Source organism: Suricata suricatta, chromosome 7 (assembly GCF_006229205.1).
Source record: "Suricata suricatta isolate VVHF042 chromosome 7, meerkat_22Aug2017_6uvM2_HiC, whole genome shotgun sequence".
NCBI lineage: Eukaryota > Metazoa > Chordata > Mammalia > Carnivora > Herpestidae > Suricata > Suricata suricatta.
Window position 1 is genome coordinate 41785785 of NC_043706.1, and position 22213 is coordinate 41807997.

Sequence of the window (22213 nt, forward strand, 5' to 3'; positions counted from 1 at the left end):
TCTCTTGGGTAAATCCCTAGCAGTGCTATTGCTGGGTCATAAGGGAGTTCTATCGATAGTTTTTTGAGGAACCTCCACACTGTTTTCCAGAGCGGCTGCACCAGTTTACATTGCCACCAACAGTGTAAGAGGGTGCCCAAGTTTAATTTTAAAGAAACAGCAAAACAGAAAAGAGACAACATAGTACTACCAAAGTCCAATAAGGTCTGATTCACTAACTTTATATAAAACTAACAATTCCAATCAGAGTATCAGAATCATAGAAGGAGAATATCAATTATTTATAATACTAATTTTTTCTTAATTAGATTAACCATGTTAATTTTATATATATGATCAATTTATCTTTCCCTCTTAAAACATAAATAAAGCTAAGTTGTAGGTGATCTCAAATTCTAGCAAATTCTGAATAAGTGAAGTATAAATTAACTAGTATTTTTAACGTAACCTTAAAAATGCATTTATGGCAATTACTGCACAAATGCATTAATATAATCAAAGTTAGAATTCTTTTAAGAACTTTAAAGCTCAAAATTCAAAGTTTATTTTAAATTTCCCTTTTTAATGTTTATTTATTTATTCTGAGAGACAGAGACAGAGAGAGAAAAAGAGAGCGAATCCCAAGCAGCCTCCACTGCGTCAGCACACAGCCCAACATGGGGCTCGATTCCATGAACCATTAGATCATGACCTGAGCCAAACTCATGAGTCAGATGCTTAACTGACAGAGCCACCCAGGCGCCCCTTATTTTAAATTTCTTAATCAAAAACATTACTAAAATATTAATTGAATGATATTAAATTACAAGTTACCATGCTAGACATAACATACTTACTGAGATTAAATGACATAAATCATAATAAATTATGCTGAAGTATCTGAATTGAAATGTATTAAATATACATAATAAATTTAGGTCATACAATTGATAATCTAACAAAAACAAATTTACTGAATCAAATTCCACAAAGAATCAAAAGTGGTATTTTTTCCATTAGAATTCACTCACAGAATTAAAAATCACACATGATACATCGCCGAACACCAACATACCTCATTTCACTGCGGTAGCTTTATTGCACTTCACACACACTGCATTTTTCACAAACAAGATTTGTTGCAAAACTGCATCAAGCAAATCTATCAGCATCATTTTTCTAAAAGCACTTTCTCACTTTGTGTCTATCACATTTTGGTAATTCAAACCTCTTCATCATTATTATGTTTGTTATGGTGATCTGAGATCAGTGATTGCAACTCACAAACAGCTCAGATGATTTTGGTGATACAGTAATTAATAGATTTTAACAATAAAGTATTTTTTTCACTAAGGTATGCATTTTTCAGACATAATGCTATTACACATTTAGCATGCTACAATATACCGTAAACGTAACTGTTATACACACTGGGAAACCAAAAAAAGAAATCATTTGCCTCGCTTTATTGTGCTCTTTGCTTTAGTGTAGTGGTATGCAACAAAACCACCAGTATCTCCAAGGTACGGCTGGAAAATGGAAACATGTCATCTTAAAATTAATCAACATCATTCTTACCATTCACTGTTTCTGAAGCTTTCCTGTCTTCACTGTATAGTTTACTGAAAGATGTCGTTACCCAAACGTAAGTATTCCTCCTAAGTAGCATGAAATTCTCTCAATGGGATTATTAAAGGATCGACAGTACTTCATGGTTTGAGCAGAACAAACTATGACATGCTTAAAGAATGTTTCTCTCTGTGTGGTTCTGCCACCACCCACACACAGAGGTTACTATTAAAAAGAAAAAGTACTGGCACTTGACACTGTATATCATCTTAGTACCAATTAATCTAAAAAAAATTAAACCTTGATATGTTATGATTTGACAAGAAGACACACAGGGATAAAACAGGTCATTTAAAACTACACGAAACAGATTTTATACAGCGTTAATAAAGGCAACAGAATTTCCTATTGCACTATCATTATCATTACAATAAATTTTGAATGAGGAAACAGCAAATAAATTACTTATAATTATGGACCATTTTGAACATATAAAACTTCCTACCGATTTATTCTTAAATATTTTTTTAACAATCTACACTGTGAGATGGGATTTGTGTGTTCTTACTAACAAGTAAAACAGGTAAGCCATTTAATCTACATTTTATGGAATTTCTTATATGCCTTCATTTTCAAGGTTCAGTTTCAATACCAAAGCATACAGAAAGCTGTTATATCATACTGTCAATATTGACCTCAGCTGTGACCTCTACTAAATTTCTTAACATCTATTAAAATTAAGACTTAAAAATGTTTCTACCTTTATTTCACATAGGGAGAGATTAGCAGGTTGGAATTTACTGATCTCTCTTCTTCTTCTATCTACCTCTTCCTCATCACTGAGTAGGTAGTTAACTAGTATAATTTTTTTCAATCCTTATAATGTCTTGAAAGTTTGTCTCAGGCCCTTCATAAAGAATGCATAATAAAAATCCTCTTTTTAACAGAAATCACTTGGAGTTAAAGATACAATTTCAGTAAATTTCATTCTCATCACAAATAAATTATGTAGGAAAACTTCACAATACCCAGCCACATATCAGACACATTCCCCAAAAATGCAAAGACATACAGCCTCCCCCAGCCCCCGACCTTCCCCTACAGTCATGGTGGTTTATCAGTAAAACTAAAATACACAATTAAACCCCTTCTTATTCTATGTTAAAAGGTGACTAGCATGAAGCAAAATGTTTAGCACAATTGGGAAAGGATTATAAAATCATTAAGGATAAAATAATTAACCTAAACACTGTCAGCCTCACAAAACTTCAGAATATCAATATGATCTTTGGATATGTAAAAGTACAAGATTTATTGAGAACTTACAGGTGCTATGCCCCTTCCATGTATTAATTAAATGTATCCTCTCAATAATCCTACATATTATTTCTAACATTTACAACAGATATGACAAATTCAGCAAATGATATCTTTGAATTGAGTGTATTAAAACTATAAATTTTATTTCAGAAAAATATTTCTATTTTAATGCAGCTAATTGGTTTTAAATAGTTTCCTGCCATCTTTGGGTATACACTATGAATCTATATATTTTATATATATAAACTTGTTTACTCAAGTAAAGGAAAAAAATAAATTGTAAGTCTGCATGATGGCTAAATATGCTGGAAAAACAGGTTTATTAATTTTTCAAATTTATAATTTCTGTAGTGACTTTTGGTTTATGAGGTGAAAGAATACTGATAATACTCTCCTTACACTACCATCAAGCCTATTTAACTGAAAAGGAAACAGTGGAAGAAAACGCTATTAAAAATAGAGCAACCTGAGAACCAAGGACAGTTCAACTTTCTCTATCCACAGTTACTCCCAGAATCCAAAGCTTCTGCATCATAAAAATAGGTTCATACTATTATTACATTTAAAGGACAATTCAATAATTAAGGAGACAACGATGTTTTTATAGCAGGAGAATTTCTAGAATTAAAATAATTTAGAAAAAGAATTTATACTAGATATCCTATGAAAAAAACTCTTTCAGAAACCCAGTATTTGTAATGTATTAATTAATTGGATGAATCCCTTAAGTGTATGAAGTTAGTGTGCTTATCCCTTCACAGTTTAAGACTTAAAAATAATAAACGATTATAATAAAAAAATTAAAATTCACACATTTTCAATTAGCTTTTTCTGCTAGTTTTAGACAGGTTCTAAGGTTCCCTCCTCCCAAAATATCTGTATTTGGGTTTCATTTTCCATTTTATGTTTCAAATGTGCAACTTCTATATTAAGAAGAGATAGATGAACTGAACACCTGTTGCATTCCCAGAACACAATAGGTTTTCCAGAAGATAGGATAATACTCAGAGCCACTGGACAGCTTTATGCTATGAACAATGAGAGACGAAGATAGAAAATTTAAAAAGGACACAAACATGGGTACTGGATACTTCACTGAGCAACTCAACACTAACTACTCCTCACCCTAACATTCTGTCTGCAAAGACAAGTAAGAAAACACACTAAATATATAAAGCACTTAGGGTAATACAGCTAATGTTTTCAGATAGGATGGTGGAACTCAGTGGGAGAGAGAACCATATTCCAAAAAAGTAAGAAATCTTTTTTATCAAAATAAGAAGGATGAGGAAGAAAAGACTAAAGCAGAATAAAGTGTCTATGTACTTAAAGTACATAATAAACTTTTGACAATTTGAAAACACACAATAAGAGCGATGCCATGGCAATAGCGCATACGAAGGAATAACCTCTACAATTAAATTGTCTTCCAGCTGGTCTTGAAGTGAAACCGGAAGTGAAAAGAGTTTGCTTTCATTATTTTCCGTTTCCCTTCTGGGATGGTCAATTTTATATGTCACCTTGACTGTGCTGGGGAATGCCCAGATATTTCAAAATAATTTGCGATGTTTCTCTGAAGGTGTTGTTGGATAATAAGCGACACTAAAATCGGTAGACTAAAAAAAGCGGATGGCCCTCCACAATGTGGGCAGGCCTCCTGCACCTCAGCAGGCCTGCGAGTAATAGAGAATTCTCCCACCTAATAGGCTTTGAGTGTAGAAAAGCCCTTCCTGCCTGACGGGCTTCAGACTGAAACCTCAGCTGCTCCTGGTTCTCCAGCAGCTTCCAGCCGTACCTGTCAGCCTCCATAATCACCTGAGCAGATTCCTTAGACTAGAACTCTTTTTTGTTTTGTTTTATTTTGTTTTTAATCTTTATTTTATTTTTTATTAATAGTTTATTGTCAAATTGATTTCCATATAACACCCAGTGCTCTTCCCCACAAGTGCCCTACTCCATTATCACCTCTCCTTTCCCCCTTCCCCTTCAACCCTCAGTTCGTTTTCAGTATTCAGTAGTCTCTCAAGTTTTGCGTCCCTCTCTCTCCCCAACTCTCTTTCCCTCTTCCCCTCCCCCTGGTCCTCCATTAGGTTTCTCCTGTTCTCCTGTTAGACCTATGAGTGCAAACATATGGTTTCTGTCTTTCTCCACCTGACTTGTTTCACTTAGCATGACACCCTCGATGTCCATCCACTTTCCTACAAATGGCCAGATTTCATTCTTTCTCATTGCCATGTAGTACTCCATTGTGTATATATACCACATCTTCTTGATCCACTCATCAGGTGATGGACATTTAGGCTCTTTCCATGATTTGGCTATTGTTGATAGTGCTATGAACTCTTTATATGTATTTGTATGTATTTGTGTGTGTGTGTGTGTGCATGCGCGCACGCATCTCTCTCTTTCTCTCTCTCTCTCTCTCTCTCGCACGCACACACACACACACACACACTCTATTGCTTCTATTTCTCTGGAGAACCCTAATACATCTTCCAAAAATAGATTCTTTATAATCAATTTACCAACAGGCTGAGATTATAACACCATCAAGAGAATAATTCTGCACAAAAGCATTTTATTTACATTAATGAATTAAGCACTCTAAATATGCCATGATGAATACTAATATCTAAAATAATCACATTAAACAAATCTTTTTAAAGGGGTGAGTGTCTAGATGGTTCAGTCGGTTAACCATCTGACTTTGGCTCAGGTCATGATCTCACAGTTCATGGGTTCAAGCCCTGCATCGGGCTCTGTGCTGACAGCTCAGAGCCTGAAGCCTGCTTCAGATCTGTGTCTCCCTCTCTCTCTCTGCCCCTCTCCTGCTCAAGCTCTGTCTCTCTCTGTCTCTATCTCTCTCTCTCAAAAATAAAATACATTAAAATTTTTTTTAAATAATCATACATAAAATCAAAATCATGACCTCCTGTTACATAAAAGTTGTGAACTGTAAAAGAAAATATGCTATTTTAAGTATTAATGGTTTCATTTTTTAATTATTCTTATTTATTCCAATAATCATTTTCACTGAAGTAACTTTTTTTTTAATTAACTTCTTGGGACTCTGTATCAATGCTACGGCTAAAAGCCTTTAAACTCATTATATTTCCCAGGAGAACTATAAATCAGCTTACACTAAAAGAGTTTTCCGATTTAGCTGGGTTCTTCATTCTGAGAGGTAATACTGCCTCCTTAGCACGTAATACACAGAATGAGGTATGAGCTGTGCATTCTGCTACATCAAAATACCACATCAAAAATATATTTGACACATACTGAGTACTTTGTTCCAGAAATAGCATTCTAAATACTTTTATATGTATTATGTCATTTAATCTTTCTCAACAGCCTTCTTACCATTGATAGAATTATCAGCCATATTTTGAAGATGAGAAAACTGAGGCCCTGTGACCTCAACTATTCTAAGAACACACAACTAGTAAGTGGCTAAACCTCCATCCGAATCTCAGACTGATGGTAGGTCTACACTGTCCCCCAGTGCTACAGTGTGGCAGCAGCTACCCAAAGGGAGAATGGATTACCTTCCCATTAATCTTTTAGAAGAGTACGGCTGAAATGATAAATTACATTCCAAATAGTTTCCCTTTACTGTGAGATTCAGATACATTACCCAAAAAAAAAAAAAATTACATGAACTCAGTCTCGGAAGTCTTATTATACAAAGAATTGTTGAGCAGTAAGTCCTTGGAAGATATTCACTACATATGTACCAAATGCTAAATCAGCTATGATACTGTAACTAGTATTCTCTTTTTAAAGCTATAAAGTCCCAAATGTTTTCTTTTAAACTGTCGCCTATGTATATTAAATTCTTGAATAAAATGTATTCGTGAGTAAATAATCTTTATTTGTTCGGTTTTTTAAATTATTTAATTCTTTGGTAAGCCACATCAACATGGTTGGAAAAAAACTTCAATTTACTACTTTTTACTAGGCTGAATACTTATTTTCAAGGTAAATAATTATCAACAGTTTTTTAAGTCTTTGGTGGAAATATAATATTTTTTCTTTGTTTACCTAACTTAATCATTATCCCTACAGCATTGCAATTTAAAATTATTATCCTTGAAGACTTTGAAAGTATAAACAACTTATAAGTAGGTATCAGGTTACTACACCTTTATGTTCAATTTATAATTTTCTTCAGCTAAATGACAAGTTCTCCAAGGAGATCTCTGTTGATTGGAGACTCCTCTGGGGTACAATGAATTTGTATAAACAGTCTCAATCTCTTAAAACCCCTATACTTCAATATGACACAAAGCCCTTCTTAATAAAATAGAACAGCCAAATAAGTCAGGCATCCTACAAAATTTGCCCTAATCTCCCCAATATGAAAATATCTCCCTTGGGAATTTGTCTCCAGAATTTAAAAAAAGGACACAGAAATTATCTTAGATTAGAAAAAGAGAAGAAGAAGCAATTAAAATTAACACAAGGAAGAAAGCCTGTAACAAAGATCATCAAAGGTTTTATATATAATTACAAATAAAATATTTTAAATTGCTTAAAGGGATAAAAATCACACACACACAGGGGCGCCTGGGTGGCTCAGTCGGCTAAGCCTCCGACTTCGGCTCAGGTCAGATCTCACGTTCGTGGGTTCGAGCCCCACGTCGGGCTCTGTGCTGACAGGCCAGAGCCTGGAGCCTGCTTCAGATTCTGTGTCTCCTTCTCTCTCTGCCCCTCCCCCTTTCATGCTCTGTCTCTCTCCGTATCAAAAATAAATAAAACATTAAAAAAAAAATCTCACACACACACACACACACACACACACACACACACATAGCCAAAACAGATCTTTCTTCTGAGTCAATAAAGGAATTTTAATGAGTCTATATTTTAAACTGAATAGCTAAAAATTAAAAACTCCTATTTCAAAATATTAATGAACTGTAATATCTATAGAATTTAAATTGGTAAAAAAACAAATTGTATCACATCCTCCATAAATATGTATCTTCCTTTCCATCACAAGTACCAAAAAACCAGAATAAACTCTCTTATGAAACCTTGAACACTCAGGTAGCACTACTGAGAAACAAGTTTGTAGATACTAACCCAAATATTATCAGGAAAAAGGAGTAACTTCTTAGAAATAATAATTTATTTTTAATGTTTGAGGAACCACCACACCATTTTCCACAGCAACGGCACCATTTTACATTCCTACCAGCAATGCACAAACATTCCAATTACTCCACATTCCTGCCGAGGTTTGTTATTTTCTGTTTTTGGCGGGGGGGGGGGGGGGCTGTTGTTTTTGTTATTTTTTGGGTAATAGTCATCCCCATGGGTATGAAGTGGTATCTTACCGTGGTTTTGATTTGCGATTTCTCTGATGATTAACGATATTGAACATTTTTTCATACTCTTATTGGCCATTTCTACAACTTTTTGGAAGAAATGTCTATTCGAGTCCTTTGCCCTTTTTTTAAAGAGATTGCTTTTTTTCTTTGTTGTTGAGTTGTAGGAATTCTTAATAGAGTCCGGATAATAACTCCTTATCATATATATGACTTGCAAATATTTCCTTCCACTCCGTGGGGTGATTTTACGTTCTCTTGATAGTGTTCCTTAATGCACACAAGTTTTAAATTTGATAAAGTCCAATTCATCTATTTTTTTTTTTGTTTCCTCTGCTTTTGGTGTCAATATGCAAGAAATCATTGCCAAATTCAATGTCATTGTCAATGTTTTCCCCATTTTCTTCTAAGAATTTCATAGTTTTAGCTCCTACATTTAAGGTCTGTGACCAATAAAAGTGAACTTCTGAAACACAATCATTCACAAGTAGGAAACCACCATCAACTTCCAAACTAATGAACACTATATTAACCTAAACTATAAAGTGGTTTATACTGAAACCCCATTATAATGCACTCTATTATAACACAAAGTGTTTCATTGTGAGGGCAAGGCTGGAAGAAAGAGATCAAGAGATCAACCTGTCTAAACACAAGAAAGAGAAGTAAAGTTCAGACAAGAAAACAGACCACAACAAGATTTACACTTCTTATCAATCTGTCAATCCCTACAGTACAATGGCTCCAAATCACCTTCCTGTATGAAGATCCAGAAGCGTGGTATTCCACCTGTGACTTCTTTTGATGATAAAGTATGACAACTAAGACAGGGCAAAACAGATATGCAAGATACAACATTCAGCAAAAAAAATGTAAACTTTTCTATTTGAGAAATTTCAAATAATTTTTTCCAAAAGATTATTTCATCACCAAAGGGAAATGTGTTAAAGTGATAAGCTGACATGAAAATATTATCAAAATAATTTGTTAATATATATACCTAAGATCAGAAGAGGAAACCTTGCAACTAGGTTAGAATTACCAGTTACATGGTTAAACTTTCTCCAAAGTATGAAATGCATTTACTCTTAAAAATAAAGAAATCATATTTACTACTACTGGGATATAAAGATAAAAAGCAAAGTGAATTTAAAATAAAAAGGAAAATATGATGCTACTATTTGCTGTGAAACCGAACACTGAATTTAGATCTCAGCCTCACCACCACTATCACGATGTAGTTCAGGAAGGAAATGTGTTACAGTAAAAAGAACAAACAGTCATAAGATGTAGATACTTTTCCTAACTCTGTCTCTACTCATTCTCTTTAATTTTAAAAACAGTGATGAAATGTGATTATCTCAAATGTCTCCTCCAACTCTAAAACATCTATGATTATTTTAAACTGGCATTGAGCAAGAACTCCCAGATATACAAGGCTGCCCTGTCCAGGGAATGAATGCAGACAATCTGTTTAATTTTATTTCATTCCTTCATTCACTCAATCATTCAATAAATATTTAAGGAAGTTCTAACATGTGCCAAGAGCTGTTGGAACCACTAGGAGTTACGTACAAAGTTTCCACTCTGGGGACCCTTACACACTAGTGTTAAAGATAGGAAATAAACAAAAGGACAAAAAACATATGTTGCTAAATAGCATTTCATATAATGATAACTGCTATAAAAGAAAATAAAGGGGTATGAGAATAAAGAGTAGTAAAGGGAGGGGAAAATGTTTTAGATGGTCTGAGGTAGAAATGTGATTGTTATGTTTAAGAAACAGTTAAAAAGACAGTGTGGCTAAAATGGTATGAGCACAGGCAAGACAAGCAGGAAGTAGATCCCAAGGGACACAGGATCAGCTCATGAAAGATATTGTAAGAAATTTGATTTTTACAGTCAAACAGGAAGCCACTAAAATATTTCTGAGTATAGGAATGAAAGAAAAAGGTTTACATTTTTAAAATAAAACATGGTTGCTCCTCAGAAAACAGACTGGGCGGGATTCGTATATTTTTAACTAACAAATACATAGTACTCTTCTAAGAATATTCTAAATATTAATTCTTTAATTCTCATGGCAACTATGTAAGTACTACATCCCTATTTGGAGATGAGGAAACTGAAACATGCAGATTTTAAAACATGACAAAGATGACACAGTTGTAATACTGTAAAACTAGAATTTTAACCCAATAGTCTGACTACTTTGTCTATGATCCTAACCACTATCTTTCTGTTGACTCTCACAAGAAGCAAACAAAAACTTCTCAAGTCAGAATATAGTATCCTGAGTTAAGGATATCTTGAAGATACAGGTGAGAGGACTTGCTGATAAAACAGATATAGAAAATAAGGGAAAGAATGCAATTAAGAATTATGCTAAGGAGTTTGACATCAAAGTGAGCTGAAAAAAGTGGAAAAGAAGAATGTTTGGTTGGTGGAATCATTTTAAACTATTAAACACCCAAATGAAGATGTCAAATAAGAAGCAAACCAACATCACAGCCTGGAAATCAGGAATGAAGTGTGGACTAAAGATGTAAGTTTTTCACTAGCAAGTCAATGGTATTTAAAGCCATTCTGAAAGGATGAGATAATCTAAGGAAAGACTAGATAATTTACTTTGTAAACTGACTTGATAAAAATTCTAGACAAAGACCAGAGTAGTTATTACCCTGTACAATTGATGTGCAAGCCTGAGATATGCACAAGATTTGATAGTCTAAAGTTCCATTTCTACAACCACACAGAGGAATATTTCTATTACAATACATCCTTGTTATTTGTGTACATGTTCCCAGAAAAATTAATTCCACAAAATTTATGGAATGTCCAGAAATACAAATGAAAGAGAAAAGATATAAAGGCAGACACAGGCTCTGAGCTGGATCTAATGTGATTATTTTTATGGTAATGTAAAAGAAACTACAGACTACCAAGAGAAAAAGACAAGGTGCGAATTTCGCATGACTTCTATTTGCTACTAAAAAGTCATGCCCCCAAAATATCTAGATATTATTGATTAATGCTGTTAGCCCTCTGCTGTATTCAAATTGTCAGTGATCAAAACAGTTCTGAGCCTGAGAAATGATAATGCTTATTGTGATTAGGATCCACAGGGATGAAGAGTGCTAAAAGAAGTTTTACCCAAAGTCTGTAACCAAGCCTCATAAAAGATAACCTGGTAACTGCCCTCCGAAGAGTTTTCTGATTCTTTTATTACTATCCTGGGCACTGTGGTCCAATTACAACCACATCCTAAAATAAAAAATTCAGTAACAACCTCAATTCCTGATTAATTCCAAAGCATTTCTTTTTACTTCAATTATAAATACAAAAATACAAGTTTCTTCCTAGTCCATTTAAGTAAATATAGGCAACAAAAAGACTTAAGCCACTTTAACTAAAGTGATATAGATAGGTTAAAAGTCAAAGAATGAAAAAAAAGATATAACATTCAAACATTCATTGGAAAAGTAATTAAATTAATATCATACAAAATAGACTTCCAAACAAGAAAAATCACAAGGAATAATGAAGAACATTACTTCATCATGAAGACATAACAATCTTAAATGTGTATGCAACTATCAACAGAACACCAAACCACATAAAGCAAATACTCACTGAACTGATAGGAGAAACAGACAAATATATATATATGGACAATTCAATATCCTTTTATCAAGGAATTAAAAGAACAAGTTGACAGATAATCAGCAGGATATTTAAGATGTGAACAATACCATGAAACAACCTGACCTAAAAGATGTTTATAATACATTTATTATACACTTAACAATGAAATACAAATTTTTATCAAGTGTAATTGAAAATTCATGCATACAAACCACAAAATTATAAAATAAATCTTATAAAATACTGAAATTTTACAAAATACTTTCTGTGACCTTGAATAAACTAGAAATTAATAAAAAATAATTAGAAAATAATCCCAAATACTAAGAAATTATAAAACAAATTTCTAAACAATCCATGATTCAAAGAGAAAGTCTTAAGGAAATTAAGATATATTTTTTAACTAAATGCAAACGTAAATACAACAAACCAAAATTTGTTAGATACACCTAAAGTAGTGCTAAGTGAGAAATGTACAGCATTAAATGAATATATGAGAAAAGAAGGTCTTAAATCAATAATCTAAGCATTTCATCATAGGAAATGAGAAGTAAACTGAAAACAAGCTGAATGAAAGATATAATCAGGAGCAGAAATCAATGAAATTGAAAATGAAACAGCAACAGAGAAAAATCAATGAAACCGAAAATAATTCCTTTGGAAAGATCAATGAATCTGATAATGCTCTAGCCAATTTAAATAAGAAATGTGGAAAGAACCATCACAAGAGAACTCACAAGTAACGTAAGGATAATAAGAGAACACTATAATCATATCTATGAACATAACTTTGACAAATTAGAAAAAATGGGCCATTCCCTTAAAACACACAAACTCACGTAAGAAACAGACAACAGAATAGTCCTATATTGTGCAGAAAGAGACAACACAGCAGGCCTGACACAGCTATCATGAGAAGGGCCTTATTACAGAGCTGGTGCTTGGCTAGCATATCAAACTTTTGCTTTGGGGATGTCCTCTGTATAGAAAGATTGTTTTGCCTGCTTGGGGCATTGAATCCTACTGTAACCAGCTTGATAAACTGGACTTCATCAAAATAAAAAACTTCTCCTCTGCAAAAGATGCTGTTGAAAGAAAAAAAGACAAGATATAGATGTGGAGACATTATTTTCAAATCACATGTTAGAAGACTTCTGAAAGACTGCTATCCATAATAATTAACCCACAAAACTCAACAGAAAGAAAACAAATAATCCAGTAAACGAGGAAAAGTTGAAGGAGACACAACATTTATGGATGGCAAATCAGATGCCCAACATCATTAATCCTTAGGAAAAATGCAAAATAAAATCTCAATGATATACCACTTCACACCTGTAAGAATGACATTAAAACAAAACAAAACCTGGCAATGCCCAGTACCACATATTGTACTAGAGACATCTCCTTCAAGCATCATCAATTCAAAGAATTAGTTCCATTTTATAAACAGGAAATTAGGCTGAGAAACATTAATTTGCCCAAGATCACAGTTAATAGGGACAGCAAGCTCCTGATTTAGTTCTGTAGCTGATGCTGTTCTAGTCAAAAGTGATTTACATACAATTTTAAAAAGAAATTCTATACTTTAATTTGAATACATGATTCTGATGATGTGAAGCTCATAAAATTTCAATCAAAATAATGAAAGAACAGATTCAATGTGTTTATCAGTTCAGTTCAAAATTTACTTATTTCCTACTACATGACGAGCACTGTTCTCGTTTTCACAGTTCTCTCCAAGAGAAGTTCACACCCAGAAAGGACTAAGAGTTCCAAGGTATAAACACAGATAGTCACCCACAAGAGAAAGGGATGCTATATCATAAAAGGTACACCAGAAGAGGTGACTCCTATACCAGTTCAGGAAGTTTATTCGTTCAAAAATATTTTCTACAAGCCTTCCTATTATCTATATCTATATCTATATCTATATCTATACCCATATATGCCAGTTATATTTAGTGATACGACAGACATTGAAAGTTCAGAGTTGTGAAGACGAAAAAATCAGAACATAGGAAACAAGCCAAGAAAGAAAACATTCCAAATACTAGGATTCCTGACAGAACTGCTCAAGGTCTGCTAAGCATTAAAGGAGCTGAAATGCGACAGAGGAACCTGCCCTCTTCAACAAGCTACTCTTATCAGCTAGGCGAGGACGTCTCACTACCACTCTTACCAAAAGAATTCACCAACTATGAGACCAAAGCTAGAAAACCACAAATAAGACTGTTATACGTGACTTATATAGATTTAAAATCCTCTGGATGAAAATAATGTCATAAACATATAAATTTATTTCAAATAATAAACTAAAAATTTTTGTAATAGAAAAACCAAAGGTTTAAAGACCTTCCCTTAATAAAGAGTTCTTATAACTCAATAAGAAAATATAAATACCTCTATCTTTTAAAATGATTAAGGAAAAACACCAAGAATTTGTCTGGGTGGTGTACAAGTGGAGCTCTAGAAGTCACAGCATATTTTGTACTCAGTGATAATTTGCTGATTACCCAATCATCACGCACTGCTGGGGAGTCTGAAGTACACTCTCACAAAGTAGCATAAATTAACAATTTTTAAATTTTAGTTAATCTACTTCTCCAAATACCCCCATGCCATCCCCAACTCACAATCAAAACTAAGTATAAGCACTGAAAACAGAAAGTATACACACACATACACACACTTATACCTACACCATAAATATACACCAAATTGGAATTTTTTTGAAATGTCGGGTTTACTGGTGTTTTGGGCTTATAAAAAATATTTGACATCTGCTTTTTCACTAAATGAGCACATACTACATTTATCATCAGAAACAACAAAAACAAGGAGTCCCACTCTATTTGGCAATTGAGGTAAAGGCCTGCAGCAGGTAGCTACCAGCATTTGAAACATTTTTCTGCATCAGTCCGAACAGACTCAGTCAGTTAAGCCTCCAACATCCACTCAGGTCATGATTTCACAGTTTGTGAGTTCAAGCCTGACTTCTGGCTCTGTGCTGACAGCTCAGATTCTGTGTCTCTCTCTCTCTGCTTCAAATTCTGTGTCTCCCTTTCTCTCTGCCCCTCCCCTGTTGGTGCTCTCGCTCTGTCTCTCTCTTAAAAATAAATGAACATTTTTTTAAAAAAAAGGAAAGAAGTGAAATAGGAAGCTAGGTGTTTATTCAAATTGCAAAGAGAGACTTCAATCATAAAGTGCTGACAAGCACAAGCCCAGAGGCAGAAGAAAGGAACATCAAATGACAAGCACATTTTACATTATGCCAACAAAACCCAAGTCACAACCTTTTCCCTCTTATTTACAAATTATTAACCACCTACCTACGATTACCAGGCACAATCTTGTGCTCACCAAAGTAATGGAAATTAAATCCTAAAACACAGTCCATGTCCTCAAAGATGTTTTAATCCAGTGATAAAGACAAACTAAAAATAAATCTGTAAACATTTATACAAAGACGAAAGGTGATACAGTCTTAGAGTGTAGAAGTTTGCAGACGGTGACAGCTTATATGCACTGAGAAAGAGGAAATGACATCACAGAAGAAAGGTGCTGTATCAAAAGGTGCCTTCAGCCTTAAGCTGCAAGGTACAAAGTCTCAAATAACTTTGCTTATTTTATCACACAGGAGTCCCAAAGCAAGGCAGTCTGAGTCCTTTCCAACTCCAAGACCTTCCTTCTGTTGCGGAGAGTCCCGGGACTCCTCTCAGAGGTATAATTAGTTTTTAGCATACTTATCATTACTTGAATGCTTGCTATAAGCCAAGCACTGTTCTAGGAACTTTATGTTCATTAATTAACATCCTTCTTACAACAGCCTATAAGGATAGTATTATTAGCCCCATTTTTAACAGCTTTATTGGAATATAACTCACATACCATAATTCACTCATTTAAAGTGTACAATTCAATAGTTTATAGTATATTCACAGATATGCTGAACCACAGTTAGTCAATTTGAGAATATTTTTGGCACCTAAAAAAGAAACATTAACCTTTAGCTGTCACTCCCCATCCCCCACCTAAGTGCCAGCCACAACTGTAAGAAACCACTGATCTATCTTCTATTTATAAATCTCTCTACTCTAGATCTTCATATGAGTGGAATACATGTGGTCTTTTGTGACTGGCTTCTTTCACCTACCAATGTTGTCAAAGTTCATCCATGCTGTGACATGTATCACTACACTTCATTCTTTTCTGTGGCCAAACACCACTCTGTTGTATTGATAAATCATATTTCATTTATCTATTTATCCAATGATGGACATTCAAGTTGTTTTCACCTTTTGGCTATTATGAATAATGCAGCGATAAGCATTCGTGTATAAGCTTCTGTGTTTACATATGTTTTCAGTTCTCATGGGTATACATATATATTTACCTAGGAGTAGAACTGCTGGTCATATGGTTGACTCTATGTTTAATCACTTGAGAAACTATTACACTATTTCCCAAGGCAGTGTATGAGGATTCAATGCCTCCAAGTCTTCATCAGTATTGGTTGTTAACTGATTTTTTGATTCTAGCTATCCTAGTGGCTTTGATTTGCATTTCTGGCATTTTCTGGAATGACTAATGTTCCATGTGTATGTTAGCCCCATTTTTATAATCAGAAAAACTGAGGTAAGAAAGATAAACTGCCACGGTTACAAAGCAGTAAGGGAAGCGCTGGGATTCTAACACAGGCAAGCTGGCCCAGCAGCTTCTGTTACAATGCTGCAGGCTTCCATACTTCCCATCCAGTAGAAGATGGCAGCCTTCTCCAGGTAATTTGATTTATCAGTCAGGAAACCTTCTCAGAAGCCATTCAGGCTTCTCATACCTCACAGACTAGGTTCGGATCACATTCAGATCACATGACTCTTCCTACACCAATCATGGAGAAGAGTCACCACAATGGACAATATTCAGGATTTCTAGGCATATTCAGGGCTCTTCCAGAAAGAGAGTAAGAATAGCTGGCTCATAATTGGTCAAATCAAATATTTCTGCCACAAGAACATATGGAAACAAATGAAACCTCTGAGTAAAAAGAGTGATCATCCAGTTACTGTTGTGTTACTGTTATTTGCCTGAGTAAATGAATAATTATAATCTCAGTCAGTAAAAAACAAAGAAAGCAGCCATTTTGATAAAGCAAAGAAACTAAGATTTACATTAGCTGAAATCTGGCTATGGTAAATTAAGACTTGACTACAGGAAAAAAGCATTAAATAAAGAACATTTATTTGTACATTTTCAAACAGCCAAAATATATATTAACTGCAGTTTAAAGCTGGAAAATGACAAATAGTCATTAATAAGAAAACACCATTTTTAAATTATAAGGCTTCAAAGGACCTCATTTAATATAATAACATTATTACAAAATTGTTCATTTGCTTTAAAGTTTTGTGAGGCTTATTAGATAAGCTCTCCTCAGGAATGTGAAGTTTAATTTCAAATCACTATAAGTACTATTTTATACTGCTTTAGAAAGTGTACTAGCAACTGGATTTCACAAACCATGTTTTAAGCATAGTACTAATTCATAATGGACAAATGGTTTCCATTTTCTATACTTTTTATAACATATTACTTATAAATTAGCATGTGTGCTCCCAAAGTGATATAATACAGATTAGCATTTGCTTCTTGGGAAGAAATCAGAAAATAAGATGAGTTTACCAGATCAATGAAATGTGTATTTGAAATAGTTTCAAAGTATTTATGTTGATTATATTAAACTATATATATATATATATACACATATGTATATATTTACTCACATATATGTACATATACATATGTGTATGTATGTATGTGCATATATATATATACATATATATTAAGGTGGGGCAACTGAATAAATAATTACAATAATTACAAACCAGGCTGTCTTTGGATAGAGGGTTTATCATGTAATTATGATGCTGATCATTTCAAAGTATCCAAATGTCTCCAGCATTTTAAAGAGCTATGCAGAGTTATTTTTAAAATCAAACATATGTGCTTCTTCTGTTTATGTCTTTGGAAAGAACATTCTGTATAATGAAAAACACAACCAAATTTTTCACAGTACATCACTATAAACCCTATAATTGACTTTTGGGGTTGGTTTACTCTATATCTATTTTTGACCACGTAGAAAACAGCAATGATGTGGTGAAAAGCCCAAAATGTAAGTCCCATTGCAGGATAAGACTCCATCCTGATTAGTAGAGAAGTATCATATTTATGCTGGGAAATGTGCCCATTTCAGAAGGAAAATTTCAGCGCATAGGAGCCTCCTCGCTTTTAATCAAGCCATGTAAAAACGAGTAACTCTGGTGCCTGGTCTGGTTAGAACTTGAATGTTGTGGAGGCTGGTCCCCTCTATTAAAGGCAGCATCATGGTGATGTTCAAAACTGATGTTGTAAATAACAGGTTCATTTCTATCAGTTTATCCGATGAAAAGTAACCTTGGATATTACAAGTTAGCCCTGGAAATTAACCTTTAAAAATGTAAATTAACACTGGATAGATACTTTTCTCAGGTCTTAATACAGATTAAATAAAGAGCTCTTTCTAAAAGCTCTGAATTTATTCAGTAACAAAACTAATTTGTAATTCCTAACAAAAGCAGAAGTTTAAAATATCTCTGAATGAGCCCTCCTGGTTTCATTAATAAAATTTACATATTAGCAAGTTAAATAAACTAAAAGAGGGAGATGGCATGTGGTTTAAAACTCAGCCCTGGAACACCTACCACAGATTTATCTCCTGCAAGTTGACTCAACCATTCCTTCTTCACAGTAAATAAACTAAATTCTATGCAGGGCACTGTGGCACAGTTTTTCATGGGCCAAGTGAAGGAATATGTTTTAGATGGAATCTTCCAAATTGACAGACTGCCCACTTTTGGTAGGTATTAAAGGGTCCACAGCACTTTATGAATTAGTTGTGGTTTACCTACAAAATCATGGCCAAAGGAGCCACGGTCACTGCATGTTCAATTTATTCCTATCAGAAATCAATGTGCCTTAAAATTTTTTCAGCAGATTTAGAAAAAAAAAAAAAAACACTAAGTGAGCTTTCTAGTAGCATTACTGATTGAATGGCAATCATAATATTTCATTTTAAAACAGACATATTTAATGATTAATCAATATTTTTATTAATATTTTGGTCTTTCATGATTCAGATTGTCATTTATGCCTACATTTTAACTGAACCAATGAAGCAATGAATTAACATTAACTCCATAAGAATATTTATCAACTTTTGGGGGGCAGTGATTTAAAGATGCTCACAGAATCCTCACTATTTTATGGGGAAAAAAAACTCCTGAAAATCTTCACAAAGATTACCTATGTAAAATCATCTAAAGAACCGAAGGGTTTCTTACCAAGGTGAGTAGGCAGCCAAAGAAAACACTACGCTCAGATATGTACTCCTGCAGTAAGAAATACACTAAGTCTTCACTGAACTACGTCGAAAGCATCGAGATGAGTTAGTGGCAAAGACCTGACCCCGCTGTGTCACAGCACTAGTCCGGTTCCTTCCAATACATTCCCATTGCGACAGATGAGAATGTTACCAGCATCACTATGTACCTCAGCCGTTATAAAAAGTGTTCTTCCATACATTTTTCAATTGTTGCAGTAAAGGAAAATAGGAAAAAGTTCACCAGCCGACTTTTTCCTTTCGTTTGCTAACTTTCCTAAGAAAATGAAGCATATATGTTGAGGAAGGAAAAATAAATTACCATTTCATTTAATGACATAAGAAGAGTAACAAGTGAGGCCAGTTTCTTCAAAATTCTTGCACTGATCCTTTTACTGGAAACGTTTCCCACTACAGTAATGCTATGTTTAATAACGAAAATTTTATTATTAAGCCCAAATTATTAAGATGTCATTAAGTCTAAATTAGGGGCCTGGAAATGTCTAAATTTCAAGTGGAAAAAATGTAAATCTAACTTCTGCAAACTTGTAATGACACCAAAACATTTCTACTTTTTCCATTACTCTGCTTTCTAAGTATTTAGTACTCAAAGGGAGACGAAACCAGCAGTGTGGTGGGGAAGTCCTTCCTGTCACCTCCAGCTCACGGGGTATTGTTCTACAGACCACCGGTCTCCTGGAGAGCACAAGAATTCATCTGGCATCCAAGCTCTGACACTTACCAGCCATGAGACCTGGAATACGTAACTACACCAGAGAGGTTTCCTTATCTGTAATGGAGGAACAATGATACAACCTCCAAGGAAAACAATAAATCTTCAGAATTAAATAATTCGATTCATTCAGTGAACCTTCAGTGAGGATCTACCACTTGCTAAGCACTGAATTAGGCACTCAGGACTCACCATCAAAAAGAACACCTTTTCGAGCCTCAAAATCCCTCCAATACAACAGGGCAGAAACCATACAAGTAAATAAAGAACAGAATTACAGCAGGTACAAAAGAGCCGCAGAATTAAGGGTATGGGAAGGCATCTGGGAAGAGATGATGACTGAATAAAAAGATCTGAAAGTAATGAAGAGGTTAATTCTTAAAAGAACAAAATAATTTTGAGAGGTAGAGCAAATAATACATGTTGAGGAGTAGCATAAGATAAAGCCAAAGGCGATATGATGGAAGAAAAAAATGAACATACTCTGTAAGCTGTCATAAAAAGTATCTTATACAGATATAAGGTATTATTATATCTCAACTAAATCATGGCTCATGCCATATGTTCCACGTAGTATTTATCTTTGTATCTCTGATCCTATCCTGTCCTCAAGCACAATTTTTTGTATTAAAAAATATTTTGAGGGGCACCTGGGTGGCTCAGTTGTTAGGCATCATCTGACTTCGGCTCAGGTCATGATCCCACAGTTCATCAGTCTGGGCCCACGGGGGACTCTCTGCTGCCAGCTCAGATCCTGCTTCAGATCCTCTATGCCCCCCACTCTGCCCCTCCCCAACCCTAAAAATAAATAAAAAACATTAAAATTTTTTCTTAAAATAAAATCTATCAGTAATACTTTCACTGAAAAGTAACCAGAGGGAAACCTACTTTTTAGGATACTTCACCTATTTATTCATTCCATTCTTGCTTTTGAGACTGGATCTAAACCACTGTATCTGTTCCCTTCTAAACTTGAAGACCTAAGTGTGGATTTGGGTATCTGTTCCCTTCTAAATTTGAAAATCAGAAGACCTAACTGTGGATTCAGGGTTTCCTACTTAATAGCAGAAACACACTGGACAAAATACTAAATATCTTCTGAACTTCAATTTTTTATTCTATAAAATGTATTTATTACCATCTAATGTGAGTCTCATGGGTTATGGTAAGGTTCAAATGAAGAATCAAATTAGACATGAGCATCAACAGTTAGTTCATGACCTGTAACAGATTCTGCAAATATAAAATGTAATCATCCAGGGGCATCTGGGCAGCTCAGCCAGTCAAGCGTCCGACTTCGGCTCAGGTCATGATCTCGCAGGATATTATTATAGAAGCATCATCATCGTCGTCGCCATCGTCATCCTGACAGGTATTTCTACTTTGCACAAGTGAGTAAAGCACACAGTCACATTTTGGGATGTGTCAACCCCTGCACTGGCAGCCGTGCCAGGAACAGTAAGGAAGTGCTGCTGGACATTTGACATCTCAGAGAAATAAAGCCACCATCATTATGAAAAACGTGGGGGCAGGAGGGGAGAAAAGGAAAGGGAGCAATGTCAAACAAAGCTGCAAAAGCTTTACACAGCTTTCGAACCCAAGAATAAGATAACTGAGAAAATGCCCTTCCCACAAATATCCTTCTTCCTGCAGACTTCCTGTCAGCTCAGGGCACGACAACCCCATTTTCAAAGGCAGAAGTGCTGAGACCTTCAAGCATGTTCCCAACTTTTCTTTGATCAAAGGTCAACATTGGACTGTCTTGGGCAGACACTGTCTTTACTCTAACAGTTGAGTCTCCCCAAAGAGATTTTTATTCTGCCTTGATAGAGCCATTGTCTTCTTTGGCTCTCTTTCCACTGTATTTTCTTACTCTCATAAAATCTTAGCGTCCACAAGGTTCACTCCCACTCTTTCTTCAGGCCTCTGTGCAAACGTCTCCTGACCAGTCCGGCCTTCCAGGTCACGGCCAGCCTATCACAGCTAGCAAACCCCTCCACAGAACATTCTTATGTATGGTTTCTATTTTTCTTCATAATAATTAAAACCTAACACTTCATATAATTATCTACAAATCTTTATTGGTCTGCCTCTCCTAGGAAACAAGGTCCAAGAGGGCAGGGACCAAGGTTTCCTTCACTAGTATATTCCTAGCATCAAAAACACACAGCGTTGTTGAATAAATAACTAAATCTTTCACTCACTCCTCTCTTT

The 22213-nt window shown here is 34.7% G+C and overlaps 1 protein-coding gene and 1 long non-coding RNA gene across 5 annotated transcripts in view; one reads left to right on the forward strand and one right to left on the reverse strand.

Annotated features, from left to right (window-relative positions):
- Nucleotides 1-22213, reverse strand: part of SUPT3H (SPT3 homolog, SAGA and STAGA complex component) — a 498445-nt gene that overhangs the window by 376291 nt on the left and 99941 nt on the right. The gene's annotated exons all lie outside the window — the stretch shown is intronic.
- Nucleotides 15412-20118, forward strand: LOC115296745. 2 transcript variants are annotated; one of them, XR_003911029.1, is made up of 2 exons: nucleotides 15412-15570; nucleotides 19864-20118. It is a non-coding gene; the product is annotated as an uncharacterized LOC115296745 (long non-coding RNA). The 2 variants fall into 2 exon arrangements; XR_003911030.1 differs by having other exon boundaries at nucleotides 19951-20118.